General features: G+C 43.3%; 1 protein-coding gene across 1 annotated transcript in view; it reads right to left on the bottom strand.

Annotated features, from left to right (window-relative positions):
• Positions 1-9,963, bottom strand: part of PTPN14 (protein tyrosine phosphatase non-receptor type 14) — a 124,115-nt gene extending 114,152 nt beyond the window's left edge. Inside the window, exon 1 of the mRNA XM_030034928.2 lies at positions 9,660-9,963. The gene's annotated coding sequence lies outside the window, so the exon portion shown is untranslated. The remainder of the gene's footprint in view (positions 1-9,659) is intronic.
• Positions 9,964-12,858: the final 2,895 nt, after the last annotated feature.

Raw genomic sequence — 12,858 nt, 5'->3', positions numbered from 1 at the left:
GTACTGCTCTGGGCGGGGGGGGAAGGAAGTGCAAAATTTCACAGCTGTATGCAGAGAGTCAGTGGTACTTGTCAAGGACACTGAACACATAAAGCTAACACAAAAGTTAAGCTATATGTTAACAAACTTCTATTGTAATGCAAGCTGAAAATACAAAAGTAGGAAAAAAACCCTTATATAATATCAACAGAAGTTGACATTACTGACTAACAGAACAAAATTAATAATTGTCTCCCATGTGTACCCACCCCTTGTCAGATGTTTTGGCAGATTAATTAGTGCATGGGTGACAATCTTCATACCTAAGTCAGGTTCTAGGAAAACTTTAAGAATGTATCAGTGTCTCTGGATAAACCCATTTGTACAGCAGAAGAAACAACCAGGCCATCATTAGGCAAGGTTTAATGTTTTTTGGAAGCACATCCTACCCACATTAATCATTTTACTCTTTCAGCAGTGAAGAGTTACATCCAAATGTATATATACTACGAAAGCTCAGAGCTGTTCTGTGAGCAGCTGTTTTAGGTTACTACGCCAGCAACAAAGAACAAGAACAGCTAGAGCAAAACTAACATATAGCAAGTAGACAAGATCTAATAATCTAAATTGCTGTATTCTCCTTGAATGTGCCTCCCTCCATTCCACCTCCAGGGAAATGCTCATCGCTTCATCAGGTCAGATCCTGAGGTAGTATCAGTAATTCCCTTCTGAAACAACTGTCTCTTAATTACTGAACTGTAAAGTTGCAGGAAATGTGTCTTCCTGCATTTGCATATGTCCTGGTTTCAGGTGGGATAGGGTTAATTTTCTTTTTAGTAGCTGGTATAGTGTTATGTCTTGGATTCAGTATGAGAAGAATGTTGATAACACACTGATGTTTTCAGTTGTTGCTAAGTAATGTTTAGACTAAGTTAAGGATTTTTCAGCTTCTCATGCCCAGCCAGCAAGAAGGCTGGAGGGGCACAAGAAGTTGGGAGGGGACACAGCCAGGACAGCTGACCCAAACTGGCCAAATGGGTATTCCATACCATGTGACGTCATGCCCAGTATATAAACTGGGGGGAGTTGGCTGGGGGAGGGGAGGAGATCACTGCTCAGGAACTAACTGAGACTAAGAGGCTGTATGGTGCTTAGCTGCTGGCTGGGGTTAAACCACGACAGCATATTTAAACGCACGTGTTTATGACAATTTACCAATTAAATACAGACACCAGAAAACTTGTGAGAAATGAACCAGTGACAGAGGAGGGCAGGCAATGACCAAAGAAACCAAAATCCTCAGATACATGCCAGCTCTCCCCAGCACACCATTTGCCTATTGCTCTAAACCATTTCTTCTCCTCTTCCTTAGACTGTAATTCAAGACACATATTATGTCTTTTGCTATTTGTAAAGCTCCCAGCACATTCTACAACACAAAGGAATCTAAAAACATTAATTATTAAATGAAATCTAACTCTCCATATACAGCATTGTATTTATTTAAACACTTTTTGCTACATAACATTAAGTAGTATGAAACATTAAACTGCATACCAAAAGCCATAAAATATGTAATGAGCAAAAATAACTTTCATCTTTAAATGACAGCTTTTATTTCCTGCTTGTCAGAAAGAAAGTTAATAAAAAAAAAACCTGGAAGTGAAATTACTAGCAACAAACATACTTAGTATTTGGCCGTTAAATGCTAACCCACCTCAATAATGCTCTTCTGCAACATTTTAGTTCTGTTTTATGAACAAGATTTCCAACTAGAAACACATGCATTTTGGGGCACCAAGCTACCAAGAGGAACATGGACACATGGAAGAAAATGTGCAAGAAAACCCTGTCATTGCCTTTCTCTGTTCTTGGAAAGAACCACAACAAAGTGGGAAGCAGCAGCACATAAGTATCAATACTGTGATTTAGCTTCCTCTGCTCTCACAGATTCCCACAACACAGTCCTGGCAAAGGTGCAAGGAATCACAGGACCTTTACTCAAATATGTCTACATGAGTAGTTCTATTCACAAGCAGAAACATGCCCTGTCCACCCTCCGGTTCTGAACCTACCAGAGCTCTGAATCTCTGTCAATATTTCTGCCTACCAGCAAAAGACTGCATCAGCCATCCCCTTAACTTAACAGCCAACTTCTTTATTTGGTAAGCTGACCAAAGCATTTTCCTAAACAGACTGAATCTTCACCACACTGTGAAGAATGTAAATAGACACCAATCCTACTCAGTAGCTCTTAAAGTATGCCAACCAAGAAAAAAAAAAAAGAAAAATTACAATCATTTCAGATGCCTGTTTTCCAGGATCTTTGAAATAAATTTCCATCACCCCCAAAGCTCATCAGGGTTCTTCCTCCTAAGGCAGGTCTGTCCACATTGAGCATTTCAGAAAGCTTTTAAGGGAAAAGTCAGATTTTCTCAGAAATCTCTCTTTTCTGTATTTGGGGTAGGACTTTCAAGGCCTGCTCCCATTGAAAGCATCAGAAGTTTTACTCCTCCTCAGCACAAGGTGGATTAGGCCACTCTCCTCTCCCTCTGTCCTGGTAAACAACAGGCACAAACTTTTGCGTAGAAATTCCGTCACGCTTTGTCTTGCTTTTAAAGCACCTGAGATAAGCACTGCATATCACATACTCAGAAAATGCAGGGTTTACACTACCAACAGGATACAGTTTTGCATTGAAAGAACAAATGAAAGTGCTGGAAGAAGGGGTTGAAATGAAAATGGTATGTAGCGGTAGACATCAAAAATGGGATCTGGCTTCTATTAGTTGAATCTCTGATTGGCAAAGTTGCCTGATTTTGCCCAGGCTTGTCCAAAAACCTAGCTTAATTATCATCATCAATAAAAAGCTAAAGGCATTTATCTACAAGGTAGGGAATGCCTCCTCTCAAAAGAGGGAGTTCCATGATAAGAGCTAATCTAAAAAACCTGAGGAATGCAAACTATTTTCTCAGTTGTAAAAACAAGAAAGAATTGCACAAACACAAGTTAAAACAACTACTGGTAACCTCGCACTTCTCCTACACAGACAACTTCTGGGTTAAGGCCCTACCCAGTGTCCTTTGGGTAGCTATGCTTTGAACGAGCCCAATATTCAAAGGATGGAGTCCCAAAAGAGGGCATTACTTTTATGCATCTTCACAAATGCAGGCCTTCCCATTAACCTCATTTTTTGAGTTCAGAAAAGCAGTGCAAGGCTACCTTCAAAATAGCTTCAGCCTTTTCAACAGGGAAGTCAGAAAATCAGTCCACATTTTATTTTGTGGATAGCTGCCTGGCAGCCTGTAAGACAGCTCATTCTGGTTGGTCAGAGCACCTCGAAGTTACAAAAGACTTTGCTTTTTATATTTTGGGTTATAGTATAGTTTTCTGAAACTTCTACACACAAAGCTTAACTGTGTTATACCCTACATACACCAGTCTGTTAGCATGAGGTGGTGATTATTCACAGTGCCTGCTACTAAATAAAATTTTTTCCCCTTTTTCTCTTCTGCAACAGCTTAACATTTACAGTCTATAGATGTGCAAGAATTCCATAGTGTTGGTACACTATTGCTTTGTCAATATTTTCTTTGAAAGACCCTCTAAGTTACAGAAGATCTAGCTACCTCCAGAAACTGGGCCACATATTTGTCAGTCAGAGACACCACTATAATTCTGTTACAGAATTCAAAAATTCATTGTATTAACTATGCAAATTACAAAATATTCCTTGTCCGTTAAAACTCATACTAGAAATCATTGATCATCATAACCAAATCAATTAATAATAGTTACCAATGCTAACAGCCTTCTAAATGAAGCCTAACTATAATTTCTTTTCTTCTCTACACCAGCCCAGGCCACAGCAGAGCATGCCTCAATAAATTAAAACATCAAAATTTATTGTGTTAAAGAGTTAAAGTCCAACATACACTTTCTATGAAGCTTGAACATACGTAAATAAATAAATCTTTCAATTCCACCTGCATTAAGATTCAATTAAAGCCACCATCATTCACAGTACAATGCAGAAATTAAATTGCTATAGTGGGTCAAATAATCAGCCCGATATCCTGTTTCTAACAGCAGCTTACCCTATGTCCTCCAGAAGAAAACATAAGAAATATCACAGCAGACACTCATCGCATGATCTGTCCTAAGGTAAATTTCTTAATCCCCATCAGATACTGTTGATTTATGCCCTAGAGCATCACAGTTAACATCCCTTCGGCTGTAGCTGTTACTGTTCCTCCCATCTCTAGGAATAGTTCACTTTTCTTTTTCATCCTACTAGGCTCTTGGTTTATATGCTTTCCTTCGGTGGTAAGTATTACAATTACTTATATTTTTTAAAAAATGGTGGTTTAGGGGTATTGTATACATTGTCTTTCAAACTACTCCCTATAACTATTCATTGTATCAAAGGGTATTGGAATTATTATTTATTAATGGCCAAACATTATTTTGCACATATATAGCCTACCTCCTCTAATTGACCTCCCTGAAACAAAGCTACACTAATATTTGCAGTTCAACTTCATATGAATATCTTCCAATCTCTCTTCTTTGATAGGAGATCACAAATTGATTATTCCAGGTGAATTTGAGCACCAGTTTAATAATGTCCTTTGTGTTATTAACACAGCATTGCACAATGACTGTGGCAATTTTTTTTTTTGCCCAACACTAAGTATTAAGGAGGTGCACAAGTTCAAATAAAACATTGTTGAAATCTTCCTCCCCACCTTAATAAATATAGTTAATTTACAATCCAGTAGCATGAACGAGTAACTTGATTATTCCCTCTAACGTGCATATTCTTGAATTTATCAACATCATCTGCTATGTTTCCCTTTTACCCAGCTTTCTTGGATTCCCTTTACAATTTCTCAGTCTTCTTCAACCTTGCCTAATCCAAATACTTTTGCATCATTAGCAAGTTTTGGCACACCATCATTCATCTAGTTTATTAGATCACCAACATACATGTTCACCACCCTCTTTTCAGAGTTGTTTCTACATCACATGGTAATTTAAGGTTTACATTGTTACTAACAAAAAAAAAAGTATTCTTAGTCATAAGAAAAAGTACACTCTTTGCGAACTAGAAAGGAGAGTTGCAGTTTCCAAAAGACTTGCTTGGTTCTAAGCAAAGCTCGGTATCTGAACTCTTCACGTGAGCCGAACACAAGACTGTCACAACGTGTACAGGACATCAGGCTGTAGGTCGGTGTTCTCTTCTTCCCATGCCATCACCCATCCAACATGTCACATACCTGACTCCCTCCTGAAAAATCCTTTGGTTAGAAATCCTTCTTAATGCTACCTAAATTTATGCTTAATCAGTGCTAAGTTTATAGTCCCTTAGGTATTTTCAGAAGTTGCTCACGTATAGTTGACTATAATATGTACAACTACTTATTAGTGCAGCAATGATAAGGGAGAAGTATATTTTAAAACAAATACGCACATTCCTTTTACATGCTTTATGCTGCATCACAGTCTTGTGTCCTTAATTCCAGATGGCACTTTTAGCATTCATTTGCTGACCTTGAGAAACACTTTAAAGAGCAATCTTAAAGCCTTCTTTACTTTCCTCTGCATCTAAAGCCAAAAATAACAATCAACATCGTTCAGATGGCAAGGCATTGCATTTGCATAGTTACATTACCTTTATTTGACCACAAACTAATCTTGCCAATTCACTAAAATTGGGCCAAATTTCATTATATTACGCATGGACATTGGAAGTTGAAGACAATGAAATTAAAATGCTCCTAATCCTTCAAACCTTCACATTAAGTCATCCTTGACTTCAGAGTTTGCTTTAAAAATGCATTCCATTATACATTAACAAGTAAAAAACAACAACAGATTTAGCTAGTGAAAATCATTCTCATTAATTCAAAAGAAAAATAGCTCAGCTGTGCTATCTTAAAGAAATCAGTAAAACCAATACTAAGATTTCTTGCCTACCAGAGCACCAACTGTGAATAAACAGATTAAAATTACCTAAAGGTTTATTTAAACAGAAGAGATGCAAGCAGAAGAAAAGGATAGTATGTACACATTTAACAAGGAAAGCCAAATCTGATTTTCATCTAAAAAATAACATCAATAGCAATTTTGATTCCTCATATATTTAAGATAAGCTGTACCTTGTTATATCTTTTAGCTTAAAAATTTTCAGCAGGATCCAATATCCAGACGTTTCAATCATAAGCTCCATTTTGTCAGGTAGCTTTACAGTAAAAAAAAAAAAAAAACCAACAAAACTAAACTATCCCCAAAGACCAGATAGTCAAGCCAAATACTATCAAGAGACAGAAAAAAAGAAAATAACCATCCCAACCATGCACACAACCCAAAAATACAGATGCAGCGTTACTGCCTCAAAATCACACTATTGGACAAAAGAGATGAAGACCAAGTCAACAAAAGCCCCATAACCTGATAAAGCACCTAAATGTCAGCTTTTGGACACTTGGACAATTCAGACTCCTTGATGCTTTCACACTCCAGAGTTCTCCTCACTCCCTGCTACAGCCCAGAGGAAAGAGGAAAGGGGAAGAGTCATGGACCGCAGTTCCCACTCCTGGGGCTATTCCCGCATTTGTGAGGAGCCCTCTTCCTTCAGAGCGTGTGAGACGTCTCCTCATAGATCACCTCTTCAGCTCCAAGTGCACAGCAAACCAGGCGGCCTTAAGCAGAAGAAGGGCACCTGGTAGGACAGGCTACACTCAGTCTGGACACGGATCGGATCCAACACAATCAGAGGAAGCTGCGAGGGCCCACTGCGTTTTGAGGTCTCCTGCACTAGGCACAGCAGGATGGGGTTAGACAGCGGAACCAAAATCATACTTTTATCATGATCTTGGACTTCAGCTCAGGTCTACCTCAGTTCCTTTAGGATCTAGTCTTTGTTTAAAAAAAATACATATATTAAAGAATAAAAATTAATCTAAGAGGTGGCATCAGCAGCTTTCGCAGAGTCTCCGAGTAGAGAACCAGTAGATTTAAAAAATGGAACCAGACCTTTTCACATAAAATTTCAGAGAATCTTGTGCACAGGCATACTCCTCACAGGAGGAACACCTACAGGGTAATGGTTTGTTTTCACAGATCGGGAGCTGTTCCAGTGGAACTCCACAAAGTACAATAGGCCAAGGCACGCTGCACTTCACGATGGACTTGGACATAAAAACACTTTTATGGCATCTGCTCAGCATAAAAATTAAGCCTTTATTGAAATCTTCTTGTAATTGAGCTGGATACACACGCACAAATATATTACATACTAAGTATTATAGCCGGGCTCCTGCAAAGACTTGTATACATGTTTATTATTATGTATATAAAAGAAATTCCATGGTTTCAAAAGCCCTATTCATGAACGTGAATTTAAGCACATGGGTGGGTCTTTGCAGGACTAGGACCCATACGCTACGGAGCAGCGCTGCCTGCTGAAAACTTTTTACCTTTGGATACTATCAGCAGTTTATAAAATCCCCTCAGCTGACTAAGCCTTGCATCAGAGGAAGACTTGCTTCCAGCTGAGGAGCTGGAGTTCAAGTACACTTTTCACACTGCATATATCTATGCTAAACTTAAATCCAGATTAAAATGAGCTACTTAAGTAACATTTAATCAAACACAGCCTCACTGGATAGGAAGAGAAACAGAATGAAGAGCAGCCCCTTTGGCTGTAGCGGTATAAAACAAACATAGAAAAAGGAAACTATAGAGTTACCAGAAGTATGTAGACAACTCTTTTTTTTTTTATATTAAATACTTTTTCCAAGATTGGAGGAACCATTGGCGGCCAAGACAATTCGCTAAGTGTACAAAAGCGGATGTATTTCACAGAAAGCCATTCTATACTTAAATTACGATAACTGACTCACAGGCTTCTGCGGGACAAGAATGACCAAGAGAAAAGTCAGTCATTACTATTAACATTGGTTGCTAATTAACCATCACAAACAACACCGCACCAGAGCTATTTCTGCTACTATTACAGAAACATTTAAAAGACACTTTTAAAACTGTAAGTCTAATGTACATGCAAAAGCTCAATTTGCTCAGTACAGAGATCAGTCCTCGCTCTGGCCTTGATCTGCACCACTAGATCCTCTGAGGTTGCATCGAGCCAGTCATGCTTTCAAGCTTCTCCCGCATAAATGCAGTGGCAGAACTGATAGCCACCAGCTCTGCCACAGATTTTGGGGACTATCTTTTAGCTGATGGGCCGTGCTTCAAACCGTAAGTTTGCAAAGCTCCCAACTTTTGTATCGTGACCCATTAGGTACACAAAAGTGCCCTCTGCCTGTAAGCAGCTCTGGCACAGCCTCCTAAAGAAACCAAAAAAAGTTCAAGAAAGTACTGCCAATAACAGGACAGGGCCTAAAGCTTATTTGCATTACTATAATATCAACACAGCTTTACTTTACACCATGTAACAAGTACTAGATGTCAGCTACAGACCCCCCAGAGGGCAAGAGCAAAAGCTGTATAATCTGTATTTTGTCACTCATATTTGATAGGACATTCTCAGCTGGATAACCAGAGAGCAGTCCCTGCTGGGACTGCCTCCCCTCACACCTCTCCCCCAAAAGACCTGACTACCTTCTCACATAATATGGAGGTTGGCAGGTGGTGACTTGTGATTTGGGGGGAGCCATTTTATATGTATATTCTTCCAAACTCAAAGAGCTTCAGCATGTAACAGGGCTTTCAGAAGAAACAAACCCAGTAGTGATTATCTGCATAGAGTTTAAAGAAAAAAGAACTGGCTTCTGGTAGAAGTCTTTCTTTCAGCTCTGGTTGCAGGCTACGTGCCAAAAATCCCAGAAAACTTTTTAAGCAACAACATATTGAACACAAGCCTTCACCGGTCACTGTTTGCTCCCACCTTGTTAAAGTTACAAACAGCTGAAGAGCTGCTTATAATGGAAACCTACGATTATTTTATGCAAATCAGAGATAAAACGTTCTCGATAGGAAAGCTCCAGCACACACTATATCCACATACCACACATACATTATGTAACGCTTGTCCCAAATAGACTCCAATAAAGAGAGCTAGTTTGAGATCTTAAAAATTCATTGACTTTGCCACATCACAAATGAGAGCAGATGTCATTCTTCCCTGCCTCGCTGCGATCTTTTCTGCACAACTCGACGTTACGTATCTGCTGAGGACGAACGGCCAGTTTAGGCTTGACTGTAACTAACAAAGAACAAGGTAAACCCCTGGGCGGGGGGAGACAAACACAGGCATGCCGCCGTGTAAATACGAGCAGCCCAGCAGAGAGCCCTGCCCGTCCCTAGCTATTTACAAATAGCTCTTGATTATACAAATGCCATGTTATCTGGGCGTCTAGCAGATTAAATTCACAGGCTGGACGGACTGTCCGAGGCTTGTTTATCGCAGGTCACCGACTGGCATTTGTAACCCAAGCTCAGCTATTTTCGTGATTTACAAACAGCAGCGTACGCGCCGCTGCGCCGCAGTTGCACACTGCGGAGCATAACGAGCCTTACGCAAATATTGCCCGTCGCACACGCGGAGTAAAAGGCATAACTAACTCGGGCTGTTCAAAGTCAGCGCGGGTGGCCGACAGGCGCGGGGACGCGCCCGAGCCCAAACTTGAGCGAACTCGGCGGCGGCTCCTTACCTGCTGGCGCGGCGGCCGCCCGGGCGGCGCGGCGGCTCCGGCTTTGTGCGCTCCCGCGGGAGGCGGCTGTCCCGGCCCGCAAGGCGGCGGCGGCGGCTGCCGGCGGGACCCGGAGCGGGCGGGGAGCGCTGCGGGCCGCTCCCCGGGGGCGGTGGGGAGCGAGACCCGCTCCCGCCGCCCCGGCCCGGCCGCCGCGGGGAACTTCGGCGGGGCGGCCGGGAGCTGGGGCCGCCGGTGGCGGCGGCGGCGCGGGGGGCCGGGGCACCCTGAGCTCCTGCTGCCGCCCGCGGGGTGCGGGAAGGAGGGAGGGAGAGAGAGAGGGAGGGAGGGAGGGAGGCAGGGCGGGAGGGAGGGGACTGCTGTCCCGCGGGGGCGAGCGGGGCCGGCGGACGGGCGGGCGAGCCGGAGGCGGCGGGGCCGGGGCCGGGCTGGGGCTGGGGCCGGGGCGGCGCGGGGAGTCACGGCCCAGGAATGCCAGGAATGTGGGGCGGCCGCTGCGGCCGCGGGGCCCGGAGACGTCGGGGACGCGACTTGGGATTTCTTTTCTCTTTCTATTTTTTTTCTTTTCTTTTTTTTTTTTTTAAACTCTTTCCCCCCTCCAGTCCCCCCCCCAAGGAAGGAGGAGGGCTGAAACCCACCCCGCGGAGGAGGGAAAAGGAGGGAGGAAGAGGAGGGCGCAGGCTCCTGCCAATCCGGGCGGGTGCCGGCTGCAGCTCTCCCGAGGAGGGCAGAGCTGCCAGGCGCGGGGCGCCTTCCTCTCCTCTCCTCTCCTCTCCCGTCCCGTCCCGTCCCGTCCCGTCCCGCCGCGCGTGTGGGCGCGGGGCCGGGCCGGCCGCGACCCGCCGTTGGGTTCCGCGCACGTGTCGGGCCGGCCCGCGGCGGGAGGGGGCGGCGCCGCGCGGCGGGGAGGGAGGCGCCGCGGTAGCCCGGGGCGGGGGGAGCAGCCCCAGGAGGAGTCGGGGTGGGAAGGCAGGCTTTGCACGCGTGGGCCTTGGAGCTCCCGCCTCCCCCCTTCCAGCCCTCCTGGACGTAGGCAGGGTGCCACCCTGCTTCCCTCTTGCCCCTCTTCTGCCCTTCCACGTGCCCCGGTTCATCTCCCTCAGTCCTGCATTACAGCGTCGTTTCTTCTCCTGCCCCCCCAGGCTTCGCGTCTCCTCTTCCCATTTCAGCCCTTTCGGTCTCCTGCTCACTGTGTGACCCTCACCTCCAGAAGGGTGGTTATCCCTGCTCCTCCAGCTGCGCAGAGGGCTGCTGCAGGAGACGTGATGGAAAAACACCCGCGGAGAAAACCTGAAGTTGGTTTGAAACGTGGCGGTTGGTAACTACGTGAAATGCCCGGGACGCTTGCTGCTCGGCCGGTGTGGGAAAGCCCTTCTGATGTCTGCTGTAAGGGAGAGAAGGGGCAGAGGGCGTGCCACGCTGTAGGAAGCAATGAGTACCCTCAGGAAGGTTGGGGCTGCCAAGGGATGTCGAATTGCTCACACCGGACCAAGTAGGCTTAAGAATGGTGTGAGTATTAGAAATGTTGTGTAGATGCTCTTGCGTGTCATAGCTGATGGACAATTTGCAAAATTATTTTTGCCTGAGACTACCTTTATTTAAAATTATCCCCATTCCAAAAAGTGTATACAAATACTTCTGATACCGGTGGGCACCTGCAGAAATGTCAGAGGGAGGTGTCCCTCTAAAACTGTGACAGTCCCGGAACTTAACGACTCTTACAAACAGGGGAAATTATGAAAAATAGTGATGAATGAGAATTGGTACTATTTTTTAGTTGCTGTGCTTTTTTGCTACTTGTACACCTTTCTGAAGGAGTACGTGAGCAGGTTCGTTGAAGTCAGGATTACTCAGATTATTAATGGTAAGAGGATCAGGAGCTGAGAGAGGGAGAAATAGCACACATTCTTGACTTTGATAGATAAGTAATTGTATTTAAATACTGTATGTGGAATCACAGGCCTATGCCTTACCTCTGGCATAATAATATCATAATTACATTTTGCAAGGAAAGTCCTTTCCACCTGAGACTCAAATATTTTACAAACACCACACCTTAATGAAGTAAGTAATTATCCCCATTTTACATATGGCTATACTGAGGCACTAAGAAGTAACCATTTAAGATTTTAACTTGAATTATACTTGACCATGTCTAGATAGAGAGCTTTGAGTAACAATCTGGAAGAAACATCAGAATTAGATGATAAGATGGATCATAGAGCAGCTGTGCTCTGTATTTATACAGTTCAGCTTTATGCCAGAAAACGGCTTTCCCCTACTGAGTGGAAAGTTGCATGAGAGGGTAGCATGCATCAAAACTAGGGTTTAACTGGTTTGTTTTCTGTCAGGTTCTCTCCATACTGGGGCAGGTGTAAGGATGTTGTTTTTAAGACAATAAATACTGACTTTTGCATCTGTGCCTCAAAGTGGTGTGCTGGCTACCTTAAGTCTTCTAGTTGAATTCCTGGTTTGAAGCTGGTCACTTTCACTTTCATAGAGCTCTCTGCAATTGAAGTAAACTTATTTAATGACCTTAACTGCAAATGAAATAATGTTGCAAGAAGCATAAACATGCTGACAGATGGGAAGATTTGGAGGGGAGATTTTATGTATTGGTTATCCACAGGGTAGGGTCCCTTAGAAGAAATAAAACCAGCTAGAATAAGTAAAATCAGACTACTTGTCAGCAAGAGCTTTTACTAAAAGGTCAGCTCAACAAACTCGGCAAAGTGAAATGTATTTCAAACTTACCCAACCAAGAGAAGCTCCTGAAACTGGGAATAGGGAACATCATTACTTTTTCATGAGATTACTTAATGCAGTGATTAATGTCTGTATTAGACTCCCAGAAATTGTAGCAGTAGGTGCTTTAGTAAAACCAAGCTTCCCGGAGATTATAGCCAGTTACTGCAAAGAGTCTTCCATAAGGAAATCTCTTGTGTTGGTGCTACTACCGCTTTCTGGGACCATTGAAACCTGGAATCTTTACATAAATCTTTGTTCCCTAAGAGCTGTCACGAGTATATGACCCTGGGATTAACACCAACAGTTGCTACCTGCTACTTGGAGAGCGGTTTCATAAAATACTAAAACTAGATTACATGTTCCTCACGCTGTTGCAAAAATGGGATGTTAAAATGATACATATCATTGATTTGGTTCCAAACCTCTGTGCTGGTTCAGATTTGTCCAGAAA

Source organism: Aquila chrysaetos, chromosome 13, assembly GCF_900496995.4.
Source record: "Aquila chrysaetos chrysaetos chromosome 13, bAquChr1.4, whole genome shotgun sequence".
NCBI lineage: Eukaryota > Metazoa > Chordata > Aves > Accipitriformes > Accipitridae > Aquila > Aquila chrysaetos.
Note: the sequence above shows the minus strand (reverse complement) of the source record. Positions and strands in the feature narration are given on the sequence as shown.